Genomic DNA, 19065 nt, shown 5'->3' with positions numbered 1-19065 from the left:
ATTAAATTATTCACAACAGTCAGGGCTTAAAAAAACACGTCCGATCAGTCCGATGTCAAAACTTAAATTGAAGTCAAGTCGTTCAAAAAAATTAATGTAAGTCAAACATTTCATATATAACGCTCACAAAAATTCGTTGTCAGTCAGTACTAAACGTTCAAAAGTTATCATCGCATAAGAGTATGATTTCATTTCACAACTCAAGTCAAAGTCAAGTTGTTATCTCATAACAATAACCTAACACTACAGTCATCCAGTCATTCAACAACCTGAGTACCAAGTCGCTATTCTTTAACGCGAAAACTTTTCATCAATAGTCAGAGCTCACGAAAGTACGTCCGTCTTCGTCAACGTTCAAAAGTCAACTGAAACTTTTTAATCGTAAAAATATTTCAAAGTCAAATTTTTTTCAGAGCTCACAAAAACAAGTCTGTCTTTGTCAAAGACCATCAGTCAACTAAGATTCTGTCGTAGTAAAAAAAATTTAAAAGTCAAAACTTTTTTCAGAGCGCTTTAAAAACACGTCCGTATTGGTCAATGTCCAAGTCGCAACTGAGCGTTCTTTACCCGCGCAGTTCAAATTATAATTAGGTCACGACGGCGAGAGCTTCGAAAAACACGTCCGAACCCTTCAACGACCAAACGAAGAATGACAGAAAAGCACATGGAAAATGTTTATTCTTCATGATTTGAGTTACGATCGAATGTGTATTTGATGACAAATCTAAAAATCATACTTACCATGCAAAAATCCTACAAATATTGACTTTGTGATGATATTTTGTCATGACCATACAAGCCGAAATATTCACACTCACAGCTTGAATGGGCATAAAAATTGATAAGCATGAGTCCGTACAATCCATCCAGTATTTCCTTCGATTTATAGCAAATCCAGGGTCTTCTAGTCTCAAATCTTGATATGAGGCGTACCCAACGCAGATTTTTTGAGTAAATGTAAAAACTAGAAAATGCGTGTATATAAAAACAACTAGTCAAACATAGATTTACTAACCTATCATTCTGAAAGAATCCTAGATCATATCAAATATGTGAGTAATCCATCAAAATATTTATAACTGAACATTTAACATCAGCACAAAATATTCCCGTATACCCATTTAGTTTTCTACATAGCCTGAACAATTCAATATTTATTTTCAATTCCGAGAACTCAAATGTTTTCATGACGTTCGACTGACGAAAGCAGCTCGATATGATTTCGCACTAACTTTATTAAAGAGCAACTATCGCGCTGTGATTTTTTCAACTGTGTTTTGTGATTTGTACTAGTACAACGAAGATATAGAAAATAAATATCAAACCACATATATCAAAATGTTCAGCACACTGGCGCCTACACAATGATATACAAATAGTATGGTTATGTGTACAATTGTTCTTGAAAATTTGAAATATCGAGAAAATTTGCGTTAAAATCAAAATTTCATAACTCGCGCGTTCGATTTTGTATACACAAATAGTACCAGTATGAGCGCATCGAAATTTCGGTTCATCTGGTGAAAATTTTATGGAATTTGGACAACTGGTTCTATAGATATTGCACTTAAACCACTGTCAAAGAAACACAATTTTCTATCGTCGATATGTAAACACCCCTTTAAGTTAAAGATGAGTTTCATTGAAATGACGTCGTCGATTTGCACTGACAACGAAGGGTCAAAATTACGATTCATGAAATGTGTGTTTGTTGTGATATGGTTTTCTGCCCGTATAACTGCAGCGTTTTACAAAAACATCAAGTATGTTACACCAAAATGCACAGAAATAAATTCCCCATCGCATGATGCAAATATTACTGTATCATATTGCGAAATGAAAATCTTTTCTTCATATCAACCCAAGTTTTACCAATAAACAGAAATTTTGACATATATCCACTTATCTACTTGCAAAATATTTAAACTCTTATTGTTCCTCTCTGATTGCTAGTTATGGTAGTGAAAATTTCATCGAAATGCGTTCACGCGTTATTGTGACAGTTAAAATAAACCGCTTCGATACAAACACAGTTTTATCAACTATTCGCTATCTAACGACGTTCGGTTTAACTCGATACTTTAAAGTTCAAAATTTCTATAAGCACGAATGCGTTTTCTCTCAGCAGTATTCTTGTAATTAGACCTATTGTGGAGTATCATACATCAAAATGTGCAGAACAGAATTCCTTATCGAATGGTATCAATTGTTTTATACTTGTCTTAAATGGGAATTTTTTTTCTTGTCAGCGAAGTGATTTTCATGCGAAAAACTAAGAATTTCTACCAAATGCGAATATGTTAGCAAAAAATGATCCCCACAAAACTTGTTGCTATTATCGTGTTTCATATTAATGCGAAAATGTTATGTTGATCGGTCAAATGGTTGGGAAGAAACGCGAAGTTAAACTTTGTACGAAATCACTGTTCTATTCGCAGAGAGTTTTCGACGTTGAGTCAAAATGTAAAGTTAAAGACAGAAATGCGTTTAGTACGAAATCGTTATCGCACTGTATTTTTGTTGTGTCTAAACATACGGTAAAGTGTAATATATAAAAATGCGTGGAATCGAATTTCCTACAAGCTAGTACCAAAATAACGATAAATGCTCATTACACAAAAAAGTTTTCTTGTTAGCGAATTTTGCAAAGTTGAATATCTGATACAATAAGTCGTGTGAGAACAATATAGGTGAAACAAAAATTGTAGCTATCATGCGGTTAAATATTGTGGTGAAAATTTCATCTGAATATCATGAGGCGTTCTCGAAAGAATTGAGTTAAACCGATGCATTTTAAACTCCTTTCCCTCGCTTGTTTACATGCATATGAATGACGTTGTAAAAAATCTAAAGTTAAAGACAGAAATGCGTTTAGTACGAAATCGTTATCGCACTGTATTTTTGTTGTGTCTAAACATACGGTAAAGTGTAATATATAAAAATGCGTGGAATCGAATTTCCTACAAGCTAGTACCAAAATAACGATAAATGCTCATTACACAAAAAAGTTTTCTTGTTAGCGAATTTTGCAAAGTTGAATATCTGATACAATAAGTCGTGTGAGAACAATATAGGCGAAACAAAAAATGTAGCTATCATATGATACAATACTGTGGTGAAAAAATCATTTAAATATCATGAGACGTTTGCGAAAGAATTGAGTTAAACCGATGTAACTGAAACTTTTCCCTCGCTTGTTTACATGCATAGAAATGCAATGGACGTTGTAAAAATCTTAAGTTAGACAGAAATGCGTTTTGTACGAAATCGTTATCGGACTGTTTTATTGTTGTGTTATGATATATAGTTAAGTGTTATACATCAAAATGCGTGGAATTGAATTTCCAACAGAATCATACCAAACTAAAGATGAATGCTCTTAACGCAAAAAAGTTTTCTTGTTAGCGAGTTTTGCAAAGTAGAATATCTGACACAATGAGTCGTGTGAGAACAATATAGGCGAGACAAAAATTGTAGCTATCATATGATGCAATACTGTGGTGAAAAAATCATCTAAATATCAAGAGACGCTATCGAGCAAAATGAGTTAAACCGATGCAACTTAAACTCTTTCCCCGCTTGTTTACATGCATAGAAATGCAATGACGTTGAAAAAAAATCTAAAGTTAAAGACAGAAATGCGTTTATGACAAAATCGTTATCGGACTGTTTTATTGTTGTGTTATGATATATAGCTAAGTGTTATACATCAAAATGCGTGGAATTGAATTTCCAACAGAATCATACCAAACTAAAGATGAATGCTCTTAACGCAAAAAAGTTTTCTTGTTAGCGAGTTTTGCAAAGTAGAATATCTGACACAATGAGTCGTGTGAGAACAATATAGGCGAAACAAAAAATGTAGCTATCATATGATAGAATATTATGGTGAAAATTTCATCTTAATATCATGAGACGTTTTCGAGCAAATTGAGTTAAACCGATGTAACTTAACATCTTGTTTCGTTTGTTTACATGGATAAAAGACGACGTTGTAAAAATCTAAAGTTAAAGACAGAAATGCGTTTAGTACGAAATCGTTATTGCACTGTATTGTTTGTGTGTTTAGACAGACGTTTAAGTGTAATACATCAAAATGCGTGGAATTGAATTTCCTACAAAATCATACCAAAATGAAGATAAATGCTCTTAACACGAAAAAGTTTTCTTCTTAGCGAATTTTGCAAAATTGAATATCTGACACAATGAGTCGTGTGAGAACAATATAGGCGAGACAAAAATTGTAGCTATCATATGATAGAATATTGTGGTGAACATTTCATCTGGATATTATGAGTGGTTTCAAAGAAAATTGACTTAAACCTCATTGTAAGATATTGCACCCAAGCCAAAGTTGTTTTCATGGATAGAAATGACGTTCGAGCTACAGTACATGTGTGCTTTAAAAGTCAATTCATGATTACATGCAAAATGGTTTTCGGCTAGTCTTGATCAAGCGATACAATAGACATACAAGCATGTCATATCAAAATATGTGGAATTACATGCTCTTCATGTTGATATCAGTTTTGTTTCAAAAAGCGATAGAATGAAAAAGTTTTCTAGTTGCGAACGTTTTCAAAGTGATTTTTATCACATAAGCATGTATGTTGGAACAAAAATATCAATAGAAAAGTTGTAGCTATCAATAAGCTGGGCATTGTACTTTAAATTTGATAGTGATGACTTGAACAGTTCCGGAGAAATTTGACTTAAACCTCGGTGTACGATATTTTACTCAAGGTTGTTTACATAAAGCGAAATGACGTACTACATGTAATGAATTTTTGCGCGATGTCGATTTAAAGAAAACGATCAATGTTGCGTTTAACTCGTGTTCAATCGAAATGTTTCACATACATACAAAGTGATATACACCAAATTCTTCAGAAAACAATTCCCTATTCAGCGGTACATATTTTGTTTATGAAAACGAAAAGGCAAAAAAGTTTTCTTCATACACAAGATTTCGGACAGATATTTAACATAGAAACATATATTTCAGGGCAAACTAATCAGTACGTAATTGTAGCATATAGCCATCTGTGTCATGCACTGAAAATTTCATATTGATATTTTGAGTGGTTTCAAAGAAAATGCACTTAAACCTCGTTGTACGATATTGCACCAAGGTTGTTTACATGAAGCGAAATTACGTAGATCTACTGCACGTCATGAGTTTAAGTGCGTTGTAGAAAAACAATATCAGAGTTGAGTTCAGTTTTCTGCTGATAAATCGGCGTTTCAATGTGTGATTATTTAATCCACACAAACACTTCATATTCAACGGTACACATTTTGAACAATGTATCGCAAAACGAAAAGGCAAAAAGATTTCTTCATAAAGGCTTTATTTTCGATCAAAAACTAGTATGTTTGTCAAAAAAGCATCAACAAAAGAATAAAACGTTCGGAATAATCGATGTAAGGCTCTCTAAGTTGAATATCATAGTCAAAATTTGATCCCAATATCTGCAGTGGTTTTTGATAAATTTACATTTAAACTTTCTCGCAAATACTCATCTATCTGTGTACTTTACTGTGAAATGACGTTCGATATTATTTGCACTTTATGACCTCGCTGTACTGGGTGTAATTTCTCGTGCGATGCTGGTAGATATTTGATGAAGTATTGGATTGGAAATTTTAGCGTTGTGAAATTATTACAGCAAAAAGTTGTACTAGCGAGATATTGTGATTTGAAAAATACTCCACTGCACTGTTGCGTTTAAAAATTGATCATAGTACATTTCGCAAAAATATTCATACAAGTTCATATCAAATAACAGCTGTTAGGTATTAACTCATTTTTCACACACACAATTTTATTTTGTCGAGATGAAGAATTGCGAATGAGCAAAATGCTAAGTAAACGTATATGGCTGGAATTTTCACTAACGCATAAGCTTTGTCGAAACTTGTGATACGTATCGAGTACTTGAGTTAGATATTCTCTGCGTACTTTTGTTGTAACATTCGATGTTTTGTATTCGAGTAGTATTAGGGTAACATTTGGTATATGAATAACGAAATCGGGTCGCCTGTTCTGAATTGTTAATTCGTGCTTTATGTACAACCGACAGTCGTCGCGAAGTGTGGGAAATGTCTTTCTGAGGTACTGACCCAACTCGCTAACGTACGTTTTATCAAAATCCCTCAGACATGCAACTTTGTTCAGCGTTTTTCTTAAGTACGAGTGTCTATATCTGCCACGCGTTAGAAATTTGCTATTCATCTTTATCAAGGACTTTGGTATGTAAGCGCTATGCTTTGTCTATATACTGAAAACGCACCAGCCCGTTGGGTATATAAAGCGACACGGACAGCTATTGTCATCATTCTTGATTTGAGACTCCAAGAGAGAACATTGACTCGAAATCATGCCGAAATACGCAAACCGACTGCCAAAGTTCGAGGACACAGACGCTGCTAGTGGTAGTAGCGAAACGACTGGCAAGGGCAAGCGACATGCTACAAAGCCATACACTCGACCAGAACAATCGGCGTCAATTGATCTAAAGTCGTTCGGCTATCAACTGAACAGACTTGGAAGTCAGGTTACAGCGTTTGTGAACAGCAGCGACTACGCTATGTCAAAGGAAGGTCGCGATGTCTGCAAAAAAATGGTATCGTGTATTCAGAAGGCTTCATCTTATCAGCGAGAAGCGAGCGAACATTTGATTAATGATCAAGAACGTTTCTTCGAGGATGAGTGGTCTAAACGCGAACGCGCGCTAAAAGAGCAGCATGAACTCGAAACCGATAGGATAATATCGCAGCTCCTATTTGAAAAAGAGCAGGCTTTGGATTCGCTTAGAACAAAACTTCAAGAAGAAAAAGAAGAGGCTATTCGAGCATTGAAAACGTGTACCATATGCTACGATGAGGAAAAAAACAGTACCTTGACAAAGTGTGGGCACACTTTTTGTGAAAACTGCTGCCTGATGATGTTCGATGGAGACTGCGCTATGTGTCGAGCTGACGTTACTGGCTGGGTGCGAATGCTTTTCACGGATTAAATGTTTTGACTGTTTTCATATGTTTGATGTTTGTTGTAAAATAAAATGTTTAAATGCATATGATGTGTATGTTGTTAGTCGAGCAGGTTAGACCCATTTCAGTCGGGATACGGTTTCATTCGTATTGCCCTGATATCAGATTATTACAAATATTTGTATATAAGCAAACGAATTCCTGTGTTGCTTTGTATTGTACAGCAATGAAACGCAAACGAGAGGATTTAACTGTATGGGATGCTGCAAACGTACACAAACACAAAAGTATGTGGTATTGGTGGGAATATATTAGAAGAAAAGATTTGATAAATCATGAGCAAACCGATTGCGATGCGATTCAATTGTTACAGTCTGCAAGTGTAAAACAGCAAAAGACACAATCAGATAAATTTCTTACATCATTCTCGGTTGGACTGCGTCCTACTAAACATCAAAAACAAGTCCTCAACGAAATGCTTCGCGTTTCAAATTATACGTATAACTGGTGCTTGTGGTTAGTAAACGAAAAAGGTTTAAGACCACACCAATTCGAGCTACAGAAAATTGTTTGCAAAACAAATGCTAGGGATGTGGATCCGCAGTACAGGATGGAAAACGATGATTGGTTCTTCAACAACAAAATGACTAGAGTAAAGGGAACATCATGCAAAAAATTTTGTACATCTTACAAGTCGGCTAAGGCTCTTAAATCAAAACTAAAACGACCAATGCCTATTTCAAATATCATTGAAGGATCTTTTGGGGTTCCAAATCTTTACATAAGATTGCTTTCATCTAAAGACGTTTGCACACATGAAACCAACATGCAGAACCGATACATCTGTATGATACCGGACAATTTCGAAAAGCGTTCTAATCCCAAAGAACGATTCTTAAAATTGGCTAAATCAATAACAAAAATACCTCCTATTGATCACGACGTTAACATTGTCAAGCGTGCTGATGGCATGTTTATCATGAATATTCCTTGTGACCCTAAGTATACACGAAGAAATGCATCAAATGATACGATAGAGAAACGTGTATGTGGCATTGATCCTGGTGGTAGAACGTTTGCTACAGTATATGACCCTATTGACTGTTGTGTTTTCCAAGTTGGAATTAAAGAAGACAAGCAGTATGTGATTAGTAAACTCCACAATAAAATTGATCATGCCAATATGCATTTGACTAAAGCGCAACACAAAAAGCAGCAAAAAGCAGCACAGGAACGCATTGTGTCCCTAAAGAAAATACACTTTAAACTTAAAACATTCGTTGATGATATCCACTTAAAGCTTTCCTCACATCTCGTCAAAGAGTATAAATATGTTGCACTGGGTAAAATCAATGTTGCACCACTTGTAAAGAAAAAACATTTATCGAAACGAGCTAAAAGGGATTTGCTATACTGGCAGCATTACAGATTTCGCCAAAGGCTTACTCACCGAACTACGAACACAGAATGCATATTGGATGTTCAAAATGAAGCATACACTTCGAAGACGTGTGGAGTGTGTTCAACAATCAACGAAAATCTTGAAAAGAGTGAAACATTTTATTGCGATCAGTGCAAATATAACACACACAGAGACGTAAATGGTGCTAGAAACATTTTGCTGAAATCTTTGCGCATGTTTCCGTTTGAAAATCAATAACAATAATAACTATGTTACAATTAGGTCGATCCATCCTAAATTCGAAAGTCGATTGCTTCGAGACTTTGCGTATGCTTAGTCCGGGGCAATTTTCTGCCGAATGAAATGGGTTATAGTAGAACGTTGAGCTTACGAACAATTTCGTATCGAATTGCGATGGATTGAATGCTAAATATGAGTCATTGTGGAATCTAGCATCTTGTTGCATCAACATGTTTCGAAATGTACAGCGAAATAAAAAAAAAATATAACTCAAACTTGTACGATAAAAAGCCAGTCTTTTGACAAGCTCAATCATTCTCATTTGAGTAAGCAAAGCAAAATGGTCTCCAAACAGCGTGCCGATGTTGGTTTATGTTTGGATGATGTAGGTCATCAATTATATCTCACCCCAAGTGAGCTCGACCAAACTTGTCAAAATGTGCACTCTCTTCTTAAAATGACAGACGAAGAAGCTGGCAATCAGTTTCAATCCCGAGAAGACGAAGAAGCTGTTGATTTTTTAACGCAGCTTGTACATAACAATTCCAACGACTCGTCAGGTTTGACTAGTAAAAAGGATTCGAATAAACGCAAAGCTATTGCCAATAATAACGGCCAAACTGCCAAAAAACCTAAAGGTTCGCGAAATACAAAACAGGACCCGATTTCAACTGGAAACAAGCAGACTGACTTTGTAGAACAGTATCTGAAGAAACAACAGAGACTAAAATCGCTGCACGCTGATGCTCGTACTAGGATCGCGTTTATTGAAAAATCGTTACAATATGTACAATCCAAAGAAAGCGATGAGCCAACGGTTTGCTCTTTTCTGTCAAAGGCATCTTCAAACATTGCGCTTGCTATAGAAAGCATCTCAAGTGAACTACAAAACAGTGGCGATGTTGACTCGTGCCGAATATGCAAAAATGAAGACAATCCACCAACAGTTATAAGCAAGACGTGCGGACACGGGTTTTGCTGTATGAAGTGCATAGTGAAGTATTTGGAATACGTCTACAACAAAAATTCTGGGCGACTTATTTGTTTGAAATGCAAACATCAGTACGATGAAAACGCCACATATCAAGTTGGCTCACGCTATGGCATTATTGGTTGATACATAGTATGAATAAATCATATTAAACATCTAATCTGTGTTTTGTTTTACATGCTTGAAATGAATGTTTTATGCTTACACGACTTCAGGCTCATATTGGCCTTAAAAAAGGAAAATTAAGGTCACGGGTATAAATAGCTAGTTTTTGACACAACACAATCATTCTTCCTTGAGATTTCAAAGCGACATGGCGCTCTCCAAACAGCTTACCAATGCTGGTGTTCGTGTAGATGATGAAACTCATCCATTGCATTCAACACCCAGTGAGATGATACGAAAGCATCCAATTTTGTACTCACTTCTCACAATGACTGACGAAGAAATTAAAACAGAATATCGTTCGCGAGAAAACGATGCAGCAGCTAATTTCATGGCTCAGCCATCACAGCAATGTTCCAACGACTCAACAGGTTCAACTAGTACAACGACATCGAATAAACGAAAAGCTATTGCTAATTCTGACGGTCAAACTGTCAAAAAACCAAAACGAAACGCAAAACAGGACGCTATTTCAACTGAAAAGAAGCATGAAGACTTTTTCGAAGAGTATTTAAAAAAACAAGAGATACTAAAATCGTCGCACGGCAAAGCTCAGATAAAAATCGACAGTCTCAATAAGGCGCTAAGGTACGTTAAATCTGTACCAATTGATGAGCCGAGGTTAACATCGTGCGTAACAACTGCAGCTACAAACATTTCCAATGCAATTGATTTGATTATTTCAAACCATCTAAAAAGCAGCAGCAAAATCGACTACTGCAGACTATGCAAACTTGAAAGCAATCCACCTAGAGTGTTCAGCAAGAAGTGTGGGCACGGGTTTTGTTGTCTAAATTGCTTTCCAAAGTACATGGAATTTGTAAGTGCTAACACTGGTGAACAAATTGTTTGTTTGAAATGCAAAATACCATATGATTGTCACACTGGTTGTTTTGGACCAGGTTATTTCATGTTTGGCTAGCAATTTATCAATAAAATCTATGTTAAACCTTACATTTGTGTTTTTGTGTTATATGATTATACATAGAGTTGTGAGTGAAAGAATCTGAAAATACTGAAAACTGCCATTTCACACAATCAGACAAGTAGAAGGTTGTGCTTGCTAGCAGTAATAGGCTCTCGGAATGGCAATCTCTTTTTGAACCAGACCAGTTATGTAAGCCGAGTATGAAAATTCTCATCTTCTTATTCATATAGACAAATAAAACAAATCTGAACAAAAAATTGGCTTGTGGTTGTGCTTGCAAGGTCACACACACACTGTAATATGCGCTCGGAATGGCAATCTCTTTTTGCATCAGACCAGTTATGAGAGCCATGTATAAAAATTCTCATATACTCTACTATAGACACGAATAAAACAAATCTGAACCGAAAATTGGCTTGTGGTTGTGCTTGCTAGTTTGCACACACTGTAAGGGGCATTCAAATAAAATCTGGTAAACAGACAATGTCATGCCTGCAAAAATAGCAAAAGTTTCCACTTTTTGTGTAAATACATTTTTCCATCATTCTCAACCATAACCAGCAATGTGGGATTTTTATCAAAATTCTCAAATATACCCTTATGGGCACTGATCAGAAAAACCTGAACTGAAACAGAATAACATATGCAGTGATGCGTTTTGTAAAGAGTTTTGTATCTATACTATAGGTACTCTAACCAAGACAGACTTCCAATGGGGTTTGCTTGTTGATACACATATTTGTGTCAACTTGAATGAGCGTTGAACTGAAAAACGGCAGGCTATAAAAGGCGAATCGCTCGTGTTTGAATCATTTCGTATTTTGACACAGAGATAACAACACGCACAATGACTGATAGAAAAGCATGCGAGAGGTGGATGTTAAGTGTAAAAGAGAGCGGGAGCTACCGAGCGTGGTTAGAAAGACAGAATACCTCGTCAGCTGGAAACAACAAAGCAGCTTGTAACAGATGGATTAAGAGCATGGGCGAAATGCTGCCAACTGTGTATGACACTACGTTAGTGATTGTGTGTCATAGGTGCAAAAACTTTTTTTCGATGGTGAACTTTTGCCGTAGATGCGAGGCCCTCGGCTGTGTGTCATGTACGCGGATCGACGATCGCTGCGAATGGTGTGGCGAAATTCAGGGTTACGGCCAAAACAGAGGAGTGAGGCTTTTGCATCTGTGATCGAGCGGACTATGTGGGCTGATCTAGTGGACTATGTAAACTGTTGTACGTTGTTGTTGCGAAAGATTGAATGTTTGAAATATTGATTGTTGCAGAATAAAATCGTTTGAAACTACATATACATAGTTGTTTGTATTTGCTTTGATTAGAGTTGGATAATATAGTTTGAGAAAACATACGACACTGGGTTATATCAATAACTAACGCAATAGCGAAATCAAACATTCGTGCACACAATAGTACTTGTTTTTCAACTCTGCGTTTGGTAGTTGCACGAATAAGTATATGTTACTACAAGAATAAGAACAAAACGAATTGAACGGTTCATGATATTTATTTACAACACGATCATACAAAACCTACTCATGTGTCTATCAATAGTCTTGTTCCTGGACCCACCATTCGCAAAAACTGGCAATTCGGTGAATGTTTATGGTGTTCCAAGAACGCATCGTCTGTAGATTTCCAATGATACAACACAATGCCACAACGAAAACATTTGCAACGGTCGTGTTGTCCCAAGTAGTACAACCCGCAAGAAGCAAGCTGGTATTTGTTTGGTTGTATTTGGGGAGACCAATGCTCAAACGTTTTCAGTCTGTCGATATAGTTGTTCATAAACATACTTGTTTCATTCGTGCAAAAAGCGTCGGTATCATCCATGATATGATATGATATTATATTACACATGCAATTGGTTATTTCAACATCTTTATACATTTTTTGTCTCAAAAATACTCTTGGTCAAACGTTACGAGTTTTGTTCTCTTGGCTTTTGAGCTCAACAAAATCCCATTAATGGTTTGAAGTCGTTTTGTGGGATCTTGGTGTGTCCAGCACAAATCATATTTCGGATTGATCAGAATAACCTCAATATCGACATAGTACACAATTTCCGTATCTGTCGCTTTCCAACATTGATCTCGCGTCGAAAATGTAAACTTCACATCTGGATAGAGATCCATGATGTACATTTCGACAGCTTTGTTCCACTTTTCAATATTCAAACGCAACATATGTCGAAAAAATCCCAAATCTTTGAGTTCAACGGCTAGCATTGTTTAGGTGTATAGAATCAATTTTCAAGTTACTACCTATATAACATTTTCTACCAAACAAACAAACACATGTTAACGTTTCAACAAGTTTATTCAATATTTTGCACATCGACAATTGACAGGCACGCAGTGACAGGTCCAGCATCGGTGCATTCGGTTTATACGTCGCTGTGTTATTTTGCCCACGCTGAGAAAGAATGGAGGACGTTTCGCCACCGCAATTTCAGCTTCCCAGTCTTCGGTTTTCGTTTTTGGAGTTACCACCCCGATGCTGGTATTTTCTGAAACAGAAAAAGCAAAAGTTAACAACTAAATGAACAATGCTTACAATAAAAACTGCTATGAAAACACAATATCTTATCAACACAACTTACTTTTCATCTCGGACTGGCTTATTTCTAAGTCCCAATTCTCAGTCTGTGGAACTTGAAATTTATTTGCTGGTACAGACATGTTGTCGCTTTGGTGTTTAAATCAAAAATGATTTGAATCAATAGTCATGTAGCGCATTTTATATTCAGCGACTGTTTGAGAACCACTAACCCAAAGTTGTTGTCACTTGTGTTCGTGTACAGAATATTGAGAATTTTGTTTGCAGTATTGTATTGACAAGAAACAAAGTTGTACTTTGTTTGCACCAAACGCTCAATTTCATCACGAAGTGTTGTTGAGTCATCTTGTTGTGAGACCTTATCTATTTTATCACGAATATTTTTTGTGCGAAATGAGTCAAGTTGTTTGTTCCAAAATTCAGTGGTGCATTTGGGTACGAGTGTTTGACCATAACGTTTGATTAGACACGAAGCCAGTTTGTCATGCGTATGCTTTGAAAATGTAAGTACTCCAATCATACTCAACGCGTTTGTCAAGTTATAGCTTGTAGCTGCCATATCTTTGGTACATGTGTTTGAAAAATAAAGGTGACACTGATGAACCTCATTGCCGTAGATATCTTCGTAATCGGTCTGTTCACACAGCAGAAAATCAAACCCATTGCTTTTAGAATCACTAAACCTGAGCTTCACAAACTGTATGAATTCAGATTTTGATTTATGAATGACAACTTGTTCTAAATCTGTTTGTGTGAAATTAACAGGCAAAACATGTTTTTCTTTGATAACAATGTAACACGATGAATCGAAACCAAAGTTTCGATTAATGTGTGTAGCTAGCAACTCGGGTTGGTTTGATTTGATGAGTGCATTTAATTTGCTTTCGCCTTTCCTTTCGATGCAACGAGCCATATCTGTTTTCAAAACCAACTTTTTCAAGCTTTTAACACTAACTTTGTAACATGACGGGTTGTATATAAAGCCATGCAACTTATTCAATGCGTCTCATTTACAATCTGACAACCGAAGCGACAACATGTTCGTCCAAACATTGTGCGAAAAATTCATTCGCGAGAAAAGAAATTTCAATGCGAATGGTCACCAGAAGAAGTACATGTTTAGCGTTACATGTCCTTTCACAGATGTCGAGGGACTGCGTTTTACGTCGATAACTAACAGTCCGTATGACTACTTGAACTACAAGCCAACGCTGGACCATGTGTTTCTCGATGAACCGACACTAGCTGCGTTTGAACGATATGTTGACTTGATGTTTTCTGTTGCCGATGAAAAGATTGATATGTGCTACTTCAAAATATTGAAAACATTAGTACCAGAACATTTCGCAACTCTAAACGAGCGCATAAAGAAGGGTAGATACATGCAGTCGAATCCCACGTTAAACTACAGACTGCCGATATGCATAATACCAGTGTTGGAGTTGCACGGAATCGAGGAGTTTAGCAAAGTCTATTCGGTGAAATCCACTTGCCTATCTTTGTAAAGGACACAGATACGATTGAAGCTGAACACCTACTTTCGAGCAGTCATGACATTACTCGATTGTTCGGAAAATGATATCGTGGAAATATTGGTGAAAAAAGGAGTGCTACCGAGTAAAAACTTTCAGCTTGTCAGTACACAGAAAGAGCTCACAATAGGTCTGAAAATTGTGAGAAGCTGTGGTGAAATATACGAAGCGTTGCAAACTGGCATCGAAATGAGAGAGATGAATGCTAACGTATACTCACTGCAACCAAAATATGGATATCCAAATACAAATTTGTGTCAGGCGTTAGAGGTTTTGTTTGTGATGCATCCTTTGTACCGCAAGCACATCAACAGTCTTCACATTGAAACGGAGCTGATCGATGGGGGAAAAGGTAGATTAGTCAATGCTATTCCTAATCGTAAACGCAAATTTGCTGAACATTCAAAGGATCAGTCCAGTCTCCCCAAAAAGATGCTTTGCAAAACACAAGAACAAACATGGAATGACTTGCCTTGTTCTGATAAGAAGGCGTGTTCGGAGCAAAACGAGATAATCAGTATGCCGGTCGATTTGGCAGTCGTGAAAGAAGAAATCGTGGAAACGTTCACCCCAGAACAAGAGGTGCAAGAAGCCCCAATGCCCGTTAGCGAAATGTTACCTGAAAAAGACCCATGTTAGGTTTACTTCATCAATCAGTGTCAAAACGAAGAACACGAAGATATTCTCTCTCAAGCGGTTAGAACATGCATTCCCAACATTCACATCCCACCAAACTTTGTCGCATTTTGTGTGTCAAAGGAATTGCTGACAAACGGCCTCGTTTTGTACATTCCTGCAGATTTTGTGTTGTAGTCTGTTAAGTTCATATTTTTTGTTATATAGCTATTACATGTGTTTTGTTAGATGAATGAAATAAAAACCAGCAATGTTGCGTTTCATACTATTTGTCTTGTTTGTGTCTCTATGTAGCTGTAACGATAACTGCTTCAAAAAATCGCCAGAGCGCGATCTGGGTATATACAATGGTGAATTCTCGATCGTTTCCTATGATGATGCGCTAGAAAAGTTACGCAAAATTGTATATATTCCTGAGAGAACGTACACAACGCAATATGATATTCTCGAGGCCATACGAAAAGTCATTAATAAAATTTTGGGCGTGAAAGACAATTATTTGACCATTGATAATCACAGGGACAGGTTTTGTTTCCAAATCAAAGGCAAACTCTTTTTGATTTTGACCGCGAATATAGGTAGGATGCTAGCTACTGATTCTCTATCGCGGTTCTTGGTACCAGACAATACATCTAATCATGTTGCAGACATCGAAAAACGCAGTACCGATAATGAGCTCGTCACATCGACAGTTTCAAACGAAATTGACACACACACAAACAGCGAAATGGAAAACACAACGCTTGCTTTTATCCCTAACAATGGTTCGACAACCACAAAGGTTAACAAAAAAAGCACGCAAGCAACACTGAGAGTTGCACACGAAAATACCACTAAAACATTAAGTAAAAAACATAACACATCAGTTGTCAATGCCCTTAGCGATGGTTCAACAACCTCAAAGGTTGAAGAAAATAGCGATCTTGGCACATCGATAGTTGCAAACGAAACTAGCACACAACAAAACTACAGTGAAATCCATAACATAACGAGTGGTAATATCACAAATAATGGCTCAACAACCACAAAGGCTAACGAAAATAGCGAAACAGGATCTGTCCTTGTTATAATCGAAGTTGTGTTTTGCATTCTAGCCGTGTTTGCAATCGTTCTTGGACTAATAGGATTTGTGTATAACGTTATAAAAAAACACAGGAACTAAAATAAATATAAAACACACTTATACAAACGGATCTTGTCATTCTTGATGTTCTAAGCCAACCATGCGGTCGTTTATCATTTTGTGTTTTTTCATTGTTGTCCGCGCAGACACAACAGTTCAAAGTGTTTCTTCAACAACCACATCGAGAGTTGCAAACAAAACTAGCACACAACAGAACTACAGTGAAATCGATAACATAACGAGTGGTAATATCACCACCAATGGCTCAACAACCACAAAGGCTAACGAACATGGCGAAAAAGGATCTGTCGACGTTGTGTTTTGCATTCTAGTCGTGTTTGCAATCGTTTTTGGAATAATAGGATTTATGTCGTACGTAATAAAAAGATCATAAGAACTAAAATAAATATAAAACACACTTAAACAAACGGATCTTGTCATTCTTGATGTTCTGAGCCAAGCATGCGGGCGTTTATCATTTTGTGTTTTTTCATTGTTGTCCGCGCAGACACAACAGTTCAAAGCGTTTCTTCTTACGGTTTACAAAACTGTTATTGCAATGTGTGTGATCCGACTAAAAGTATTGGTAAAATATATGATGGATCTTGCTACTTTATCAGTATTGAGCAACAGTTCAAAGTTGGAAACCAGTTTTCAACGAACGTCAATGTACGTAAAACTGTAAACAGAACCGACTATAATGCATACGATGTGGTCATTTTTGGACATAAAAACATTCATCTAAAAACGGTTTTCACTCAAGTAAGCAACGAATTTATTTTAAACAACATCCAAGGTTCTATCAAGATAGCGCTGTTCAACAACAAAGATAGGCCTGCTCAATGCGTTCATTTGTTCAAACGAAAATATTTGGGCATTTCATGCGAAACGGCTAACGTAGCGCTGTTAAAAGCGGATCGAGGAGAGTTTGTGACTGTGTCACCTTTCAATCCGCGTGCGTACAAGACATGTTCATTTGACGAAAACGCAGCAGCGTCGATCACATCTCCTAAAACTTGTTTCGTGGTGAATGAAGATGGCCAGTGCTTACCAGCAGTGCTGCAAACAGAAGAAGAGTTTCAAAACGCTTTTGACTATCTGATTAACAGAACGCACGACCCGAAGGTGAATGCAATATCTCAAAATTTGATGTTCAAAATTGACAGTCTGAACGAAACGCTCGAATTAAACGATTACGCGATAGTCTATTCGCGAGTGTCATATGATGAGAACAATACGTGCTTGTATATCGACGTGAATGAAAAATCTATTTCGTATGAAGATTGTACAACAAAACGAACTCTGTGTCAGATTAGAATTCCTGGTATGGGACTGGATTCACCGAGTGACGATGATTCCAAAATAAACAGCTTTTGGGTCTTATTTATTGCACTAACATTTGTGGTTGTTTCTTTGGTTATAGTTATAGTTATTGCGTATGTGTTGCAAGGATTTCAATCTAGACGTTTACAAACTACTACAACAGTTCAAATAACAAGCGCCTAACTCGAGTATAAAACCATTCACGCAAAGTCAGTAGTTGTCATAACGTAAAAAAATGTTCAGCTGTGAGTTTGTGGCTGCGATGGTAGCAAATTACTTGGAATGCAAGCAGTTTGAGGACTCAAATGACACTCTTTGTGACATCGTCGAATGTGTGATTTTGGTTGTAAATAGCACTGTTACGATGCATGTTCTTACAAAAGATGAACTGACCATAGCTTGTTTTGATGAAGACTATTTCGCCGAATTGCTTGAACAAAAGCTGAACAGTGGTTTGAGCTGGGATGTGTTTGTGACTGCATTTGTTTTGTTTGTGGCCGTCGTGAATGAACTATCGAAATACAACCTTGAAGGCTTCTACCACCTGGTCAAGATTCAAGACGTGTTCCGTAAATATAGACTTACTGACTGGGTTGCAAATCAACCTGGCAAATGGACATCGTTTGTACAGTATTGTAAGCGAGTTTGTTGAATAAAAAGTAGAAACAGACAAATGTGTGTTAAGTTGTTTTATTCAGTATCGCATTCACATTCAACTTCACTTTCTATAGATAACGATATGTTCGAAGCCAAATTTTCGAATAATTCATACTCATCGTTAATGTCTTTGAGACCAATCATATCGATGATTTCTTTGCACATATCAGAACCATTGGTTTTAAGCAAACCGTGTTTCTTCTCAACCACACCATCGCGGTCAAAAATGTTGAAAAATAGTTTTGTATCGTCTGGTCTGTCCATAACAAGCATCAAGTCGTCCTCGTCGTCATCTTCACCCAATCTTACATACACATTCAAATGAACTGTTAGTCCAAAGCATGTGATTTTGATCTGATAATCGAACTCGGGTTGAGGTTCATAGTCAGGAGAAAAAAATGCATATGGTTCAAATGTTTCAGATTTTGACATGCGAAACAATTTCACCCTAGGCTCCTCTGTGGATATTATGCTCATATGCTTTGATATGATGTCCC

The 19065-nt window shown here is 36.7% G+C and overlaps 1 protein-coding gene and 2 long non-coding RNA genes across 3 annotated transcripts in view; 1 reads left to right on the top strand and 2 right to left on the bottom strand.

Annotated features, from left to right (window-relative positions):
- Positions 1 to 19065, top strand: part of LOC127837590 (uncharacterized) — a 208137-nt gene that overhangs the window by 145445 nt on the left and 43627 nt on the right. The gene's annotated exons all lie outside the window — the stretch shown is intronic.
- The window catches only part of LOC127837618 (uncharacterized), a 107741-nt gene that overhangs the window by 80309 nt on the left and 8367 nt on the right, over positions 1 to 19065 (bottom strand). The window lies entirely within an intron of this gene.
- On the bottom strand, positions 13039 to 13528 carry LOC127837609 (uncharacterized). Its single transcript, XR_008029364.1, has 2 exons — positions 13341 to 13528; positions 13039 to 13247 (listed from the first exon to the last, which is right to left on the bottom strand). It is a non-coding gene; the product is annotated as an uncharacterized LOC127837609 (long non-coding RNA).

Source organism: Dreissena polymorpha, chromosome 7, assembly GCF_020536995.1.
Source record: "Dreissena polymorpha isolate Duluth1 chromosome 7, UMN_Dpol_1.0, whole genome shotgun sequence".
Lineage (NCBI taxonomy): Eukaryota > Metazoa > Mollusca > Bivalvia > Myida > Dreissenidae > Dreissena > Dreissena polymorpha.
The sequence above is the reverse complement of the archived record's forward strand: the minus strand, read 5'-3'. Positions and strand labels throughout refer to the sequence as shown.